The following is an 8,187-nucleotide window of genomic DNA, read 5'->3' as shown; positions in this document are numbered from 1 at the left end:
TATGCTGAAACACAGGTTGTGGGCCAGAATGTTCCACTGCGCCTTCCTGAGCATCCCCAGGATGGCCTTACGTACTGACACAAGTGAGTGATGAATCTCTCAGAATAGCCGGGTCGACACTAAGTATGCTCAATCAGGCTCAAGATTGTGAAAACCTTTTCCTCCAAGCCTTCCCTAATTGAATTAGACTCTTCCTGGCAGTGAAGGACCTGGGACGGGCTGACTGGAAGGACAGTGTGGGACACGCTGAGATTTGGCTCTTCAGCTGTTTTGGAATGCTTGCCTGAGCTCAGATTACTGTTCCCATTAGCTGTGCTCCTTTCATCTTCCCTTACAGTTAAGTGATGTGACTGAGAGTTCCTGGAGTGAAGCCATGCTTGCTGCCAAACCTTCCGCAAGGCTGGTTAACTGATTAGAATTTCAATGATTGCGGAGAGGTTGAAATGTTGCAGGTTCAGAGCCAAATTACAGTTTATCTTGGGTCTTGGGTTATCTTTAGCTTCCACGGTAGCCATTCATTTCCCTCTCTGTCTGTCTGATCTAACTTCCCTGTGACTATCAGGCTCTCTCTGTCTCTCTGTCTCTCTGTCTCTCTGTCTCTCTGTCTCTCTCTCTCTCTCTGTCCCCCCTCCCTCTTTTTATCCTTCCTTTCTCCTTCCTCCATTCCTCCTCCTCCTCTTCTTCTTCCTCCTCTTCTTCTTCTTCGGTCTCACTTTGTAGGTCCGCCTGCCCCGGCACCCTAAGTGCTGGGATTAAGTCATGCACCTCGAAGCACAGCTCAGAGAAACTTTTTGAAATGTATTAGGTAGTAGACCCCTTTCTTCCATCAGCTCCAAAGCTAAGAGTGTTGTCAGACAGCACGTGAGGCCCACATGAGAGTTTCCCCACGTCTTCTAACCATCTGCCTAATGTTTCCATCAGTGCGTTTGGAAAGTGTCTTCATTTGTGGTTTTTGTTCTGTTCCCCTAAGAACTTCATGGTTGCTACCTCATTGGAACACGAGAGTTAGGGTACTCTAAATATGTTCCCAACCATGGTCCCCTTGGCTTGTTTCATCACTAAAACACACAACCCTGAGTGAAGACTCACAGTGTTAATGAGACAAAGCACACATTAAAATTGTGTCTAGAACTACACATGGCAGGCAAAAGCATCGAGGGAAAATCTTGTGCGGGGAAAATGAGTCTTTGACGTAAAAGACCCTATTCTCTGCACAGCAGTTCTGGATGAATTCTAGAACTCTGCTGGTTTTGGTCTATTTCTTCTGCCTTGAAAATGTACCCACTTACTGCTCTACTGAAACTATGTGTCTCTGGTCTGTTCCCTCTTTGGGGGCGCTTGTACCTTTCAGAGGTGTCCTCCAAACCCTGCTCTTCAATGACTCAGACACAAAGCATAAAGGAAATGCCGCACAATAAAACCTGTTTTCTGCTGTCTCACCTCCGCCCTTGTGACCGTTCATTACCTGAGACCCAGCGTGTGCATGTGGCGCTTACCCAAGCTCTGAGCTTTCCCAGCGTCATCTCTTCTGTGACCTATTTTCTTTTCATTAACGTGATTTCAAAATTGTGTTTCTGGCCAAGGCCTATGTCTTACTGATTAAAAATCCAGCACCTATAAATTCATTTGGCCAATTGCAATTTAGCTTCAGTGAAGGGCTCCGAGACGCCTAGGCTGAGAATTTAGGTTGTATCTGCTGCAGTGTAGATGTGGAGGGGTAGAAAATTACATAAGGTCTTTATTTTATATCAATGGCCACTAGGCGTTTAAGGGAAAGTGTCTAGACCACTGCTCATTCATAATTTTAACTTCTTTTCAAGTTGTTCTTTGTTCCAGTTAAAACTGATTTGAACCAGCCATAGATACCCAGTTGCTTTTTTTTTTTTAATTTAAAGTATTTTTATTTTAAGTATACTGGTGTTCTGCCAGTCTTTAAGTACATCACATGTGTACAGTACCAGTGTGGGCCAGAAGAGGGCATCAGAGTCCGCCTAGAAATGGAGTAGCTGCCCTCTGTGGGCTGGCTTGTGGATGCTGGAACAGGACTCAGGTCCTCTCTCCATGAGCAGCTAGTGCTCTTAACCACTGAGTCATCTCTCCAGACCCCAACCAGTGGATATTTTAAAAAAGAAATGTCCTAGCTGGGTGGTGGTGGCTCATGCCTTTAATCCCAGTACTCGGGAGGCAGAGGCAGGCGGATCTCTGTGAGTTCGAGGCCAGCCTGGTCTACAAGAGCTAGTTCCAGGACAGGAACTAAAAGCTACAGAGAAACCCTGTCTCGAAAATCCAAATAAATAAATAAATATCCTTCAGTTTATGATTTTTTTTTAAATATTTATTTATTATGTATACAATGTTCTGTGTGTGTATGCTTGCAGGCCAGAAGAGGGCACCAGACCTCATTACAAATGGTTGTGAGCCACCATGTGGTTGCTGGGAATTGAACTCAGGACCTTTGGAAGAGCAGGCAATGCTCTTAACCGCTGAGCCATCTCTCCAGCCCCAGTTTATGGTTTTTTTTTCTGTTCTCACAAAAAGATGATTAGCCAGGCAGTGGTGGTGCATGCCTTTAATCCCAGGACTCAGGAGGCAGAGGCCAGAGAATTTCTGAAGTTGAGGTCAGCTTGAGCTACAGAGCAATTTCCAGAACAGCCATGAATACACAGAGAAAATCCCAAACAACCACCCAACATGATATTTGTGGTAACATGAGTATGTTCCTGTGAGGTAAAAGGCACAGTGAGTGTGTGTGGGTGTGGACACCAGTCACTGTTTTTGCACAGTTCTTGAACCTCATAACTCCAAGAATACGCAGTCTCTACTCTGACTGATAGGCCTGTTATAAGTGTGTGTGTCATGCACATAATTTCTCCAGTTCAATCCAGTCGCTTTCTCTGTTTGAGGAGAGACGCTGCTTTGAAAATGACCCCCACAGCTCTTCTTACTCACTTCACTTTGAGTACTGAAGTTCTCTTTCACTTTTCTTACCTCCTAGCTGTGCTTATTGCTTTTTCACTCCTTCCGTTTTAAAGCAACAGCTGATGTTGGCATTGCCTAGGAGACACAGACACGTGTTGTTCTGTACAAGATGGTTATTGTCTTATATGTGTAGCACGGATAATCACAGCCCAGAGACAGATATAGAGGTTAAAGCTGAAGATCGGAGAGGTAGAGCAGTAAGCCACTAGAGAGACCTTTTACCTCTACCAATGCTCAGACCAAAGGGTGATCCTCAGACTTCCTAGTACTATGTCTCCCCCAAACCTCAGACTCCACACTCCAGTGAGTTCCCGTCTCTTCCCCTTTATATTTTTCTCTCCACCAGCCATATCGCTCCTATCTCCACCTCCCTAGTACTGGGATTAAAGGTGTGTGACTCCCAAACACTGGGATTAAAAGTATGAGCCACCACCACCTGGATCTGTTTCTGGATTGACTTTTGTGTAGCCCAGGGTGGCCTTGAATTTACAGAGATCCACCTGCCTGTGTTTCCTGAGTCCTGGGATTAATGGTGTGTGCCATCACCCCCTGACTCTAGTGGCTTAGCTTTATCTGATCTTCAGGCAAGCTTTATTTATTAAAATACAAACAAAATATCACTATATTTTCCCTAAAATAAAAAAGAAGGCAACAATTAATATAAGAAAACCTACATACAATAAGTACAATAACTATATACAATATGTATAGGCAATAAGTACATCAACAATGTCTAGTCCATCCGCACTTGCCAAATTCAGAGAAAACACTCCACTATCCATCTTATTTTGGTGAATCCAAAATCTTGTACCTAATTAATTTTTTATTCGAACTTGCAATACCACCCAACACTATCTTTTGATGTCTTTTAACCTTATACACTTTACACCTCTTCAGTGAGTTTCTTTTCTGTGTCTGGTAAACAAGGAAAAAATATAACTATAGCTATCTAGTCTTCAATTCCCTCAGAGATCCAAGAGGGAGATAATAGTAACTGAGTAAGAAGGAAGTGTGAGCAAGTGACTCCAAAAAAAAAAATGTGAGAAATGACTAAAACAGCTGGCTGCCTGGACAGTCACCCACGGTTCCTCTGCAACATTGGGGCATCCATCTTTGGCCTACAGGCCAGCATATCTGACAGACTTTTCTGTGTAGCAGGGTATTCTGAAGGGATCTCCCTCCTTGTCTTGACAGTGTTTGGCAGTCACCCTCTTTGGTGTCCTGCTTGTCCAATTAGAACAGCATACTGTCAGCAGTTAAGGCAGGGACATTATTTTGCCCAGTGCCTTATTTTTTGTCAGAAAGAAAATAAACTCTATGTGGAGTTTCTTTGATGCCCAACATCTTCTCTGAAGTAGATTAGTACTCCCAGGAGCAGATGTGTCTTATTGTCATAAAAAAAGAACCTATGTTATTAAAACATCTTAAATGTCATATTCTGTAGCTCTCTGAAGTGTTTGAAGATGACTTGTCTATCTAAAAATATCATCTTTGTTTGACCTTAAAAACATACCTAAAGTGACCACATGTTTGGTTGAAACAAGTGATTAACTAATAACCTGTATTTCCTTATTTTCCTAAACAGTTGGTAATAATAATTTTCAAGGCCTAGAAATTTGCATTATGTTGTTAATGAGTTATATAGGTACCACACCTTGAACAAGAGTAGCAATGTATGTACAGTATATTCTAACAAAATTTATCTCAAATTTGTTTTAATATACAAAATTTGTATACAATATACAAGTCCAATCCAATATAAAACACTTAAAACTAGTAGTTTCCTGTTAAAAGTAGATTTAATAATCCAATGTTTATCTTATCACATCTATATCCTCTCTTTGTCTTTTAAGAGTTGATTCAATAATCTACCCTTTTATCCTATCATGTATGATCTTTGAAAAAACTGGGGGGTGTACCTTATGATAGGAAGAAGAACTGGCCACTTAGTCTAATTGTTCGGGTCCAGTTTCACCATAGCCTCATGACTACGACATTATTTAAAATCTGTCCATCTGGCTTCCAAGAATGCTGACTTATCATGGAGAAAAATGTGGTAAGCAACGAGCTCATCACTGCTCAAAGGAATGCCTGTAGCTTGTCACTATTGTCAGTAAATAGCTGGACTTCTGAGATCTGGCTGCTCTCAGCAGAGCTAGGGACAGATAGCTAATCTGTCTCACAAGACCAGTCCAGAGATGGTCGAGTTCAGGAAAACTATAAATTATCAAGACAGGAACAGAGTCCCGATAGATTCATTAAGGAGAATGTATTTTTCTAGTGACCTACTTTCTCCAACAAGGCCCCACCTTCTGATGTTTCATCTCTCTCCCAATAGTGCCACCGAATGGGGACACAGACTCCAACTTAAGAGCCTCTGTAAGGCATTCCAGATCCAAACTATAAAGCTCATTGTTATGAGAACCCAGGGATGGTGGCTCCATGGAAGAGACAACGTGGGAGCAAAGTGCGAGTTTCTGCTCTTTTGGTTCCACTATTGTACACTCCCCCGTGTTCAGCAGTTGGTAACCCTTTGACCCTTATCCTCTTGGGGTCTTGTGCCCTTACGTTGGCCACTAATGACCAGCTCTTCCATCAGTTTCACTGGGTTCCAAAGCTCTGTGTGGAAAGGTGGAAAAGTTCCAACCCTTTCATTGTTAGCCCCAAACCAGGCTTCCTTTGGAGGGTATCCAGGAGCCCCCCCCCCCACCATCTCATTGGCATACAAAAAGACATAGCATTTAAAAGACTGAAAAAGTTTTGGGAACCTTGTAGCAAGAAACAAAAGGAACAACAGATACATTTTTTTTTATTGTGACTTTACACTTTCTTCAATGCATTTCTTGTAAACAGCCTGCATGTAAATGAGTCATTCTGAACCCCAGACAACATAAAAGAGGGTTGTGGAAGTATTCCATCAGAGTTGCAGAATTTAAGACTAGTTGAGCTTGCTGTAGGCCTGCAAGAATCCTAGGAATACCAAGTCTAGAGTTGTTTGGGAATGATGTGGGGGTCCCCTCTGTGTGTCGCTTGGATTGGTTAATTAATAAAGAAACTGTCTCGGCCTGATAGGGCAGAAGGTAGGTGGAGAAGACAGAACTGAATTCCAGGAGGAAGAAAGTAGAGTCAGGAGACACCATGGATCCGCCACCAGAGTAAGACACGCTGCCAAAACTTAGCCGGTAAGCCACTGCCACGTGGTGGTACACAGATTAATAGAAATGGGTTAAACTAAGAGGTAAGAGTTAGCCAATAAGAAGTTAGAGCTAATGGGCCAAGCAGTGTTTTAATTAATATAGTTTCTGTGTGGTTATTTCGGGGCTGAGCTAGCCGGGTGGCCTGGAAGAACAAGCAGCCCTCTCCTTGCGACACGGAAAGAGCAGATTTTAGCAGTAGGAAGACTGGAAACAGACAATACCTAGGTGTTTTAGAGACAGTATGTCTAAGAACACTGCCTGAGAAAGAGATACATTTAGCTGGTTTACAAGCAGGTATAATAAGTTGTGCCATTCACGAGTAGATGGCAGTACTACTGGACAGCAGCCCCAAGGGACATGGGCTGCTGTCCAGTAGAAAGAACAGTTAACAATTGATTGTGTGTGTCCAGTGTTAGAGCTGACCAGGAGGAAGGCTCAATGCCGCTTCACTCAGTGTTACACTCATTGTTTGGCCTGGGGGGGGGGTCAGAGGAGTGGAGAGAAGAAGACAAACACAGTCTGGTGACAAAGAGTTAGGGAAAGCGGTGTGTGGATGGACGGGTTCCTCTCGAATGGGCACTTATCGTTGTATTTCATGTGAAACTTGTCAACGGGCGTGGACTGCAGTGCAGGCAGGTGATGGCCAGCTTGAGCATCCATAGAGATAGATCATCAGTCTCTTTGCCCAACCATCACCATATGAGTTCCAACGAACCTATCCACACAAAATGTGGCTGTGGGGTAAAAGGGCCAGCCAAAGAAACACACCCTCACCCTGAAACCAGAGCCAAAATCCACGCTTTGGCACTGAAACCAGAACTAAAGAAATACACTCTGTCCGTGACCAACTCAGCATGAAAACCAACCAATCCCTTAGCAGGAAACCCAACCAATCCCTGAGCATGAAATCCAGCCCATCTCTGAGCTTGTCCAAGCTCAGGGTTTGAAATCTGACCATTCACCAGCCTGAAAATCTTCACTCTGGAAAACCCTGCCCTAAGAAGCCCAATATAAGCCCTTTTCTACCCTGGCAGAGGCAGCCACTCTCCTGGATTTTTCCCTCCCTAATCTCTTGAAAGAGGTTTGGGTGAGACCTTCTTTCCTCTGGAATGGAGCAGACCAGAGAAGTCACAACTCCCCCCCACCTCGGGGTCCCCCCCCCAGCAGGAGCAGGGCAGAGCAGAACCAGCACTTTAACTGGGGAAACCTTCCCCTAGCCGAGCAGAGTTGATACACTCTGGGGGACCTGAGCTTACCTGCAACAGCTTCTCTGGGGAAACCGTCCCCTGCTGGAGCAGAGTTACACTTATATTGGGGAAACCTTTCCCTGGAGGCTACACTTGGCTGTCTAGTGGTGTTCCTTGGCTCCTGACTGCCAGGATCCCTTTGCATCTGAGCTGCAATGTTCACAGCTACTGTGGCCAAGACGGAAGGTTTGTATGAACTCACCAGTGCAGATTCACTGATACTAAGGCACTCTGGTGAGTGCTCACGGTGAGACAGAGTCTGACAGCAGCTGATACCCCTAATCTATCTACACAGGCGGCTCCTGCCACACTTGTCTGTGAAGTCCACTGTCACCCTGACTAGCACCCCTTCAGGCTGTTTTGCAGGGAAGGATCTCCAGTGATGAACATCTTTCTCTAGCATCCTACTAAGTCGATTTCCGGAAAGTTCCTGAAGACATAGGAATTTCACCAGCACTACACCGCAGCGAAGTATTTGCCCACCAGTGAGTTAGAGCTGTTCCCCCGCCCAAGGTCTGGCTGACTGATACAGCGAGAAATTATTGTCCTGAAATACCGATCCCATTGTGATGAGAAAAATCACGATATGGTCTAATTCTGAAAGGATGGATGTGTTCCTGAAAGGGGATTTTGTCTAAATTTGTTAATAATGTGGTAATGTATTTACCTCATATCCATGAAAATATGGGTTTGATGACCAGCATCTCACAAGAATGGCAGCCTACACCTGTAGTCCTAGCAACCAGAGGATGAGGCAGGGGGGG

The sequence above is a fragment of the Microtus ochrogaster genome, chromosome 16, assembly GCF_000317375.1.
Source record: "Microtus ochrogaster isolate Prairie Vole_2 chromosome 16, MicOch1.0, whole genome shotgun sequence".
NCBI classification, from domain to species: domain Eukaryota; kingdom Metazoa; phylum Chordata; class Mammalia; order Rodentia; family Cricetidae; genus Microtus; species Microtus ochrogaster.
The sequence above is the reverse complement of the archived record's forward strand: the minus strand, read 5'-3'. Positions refer to the sequence as shown.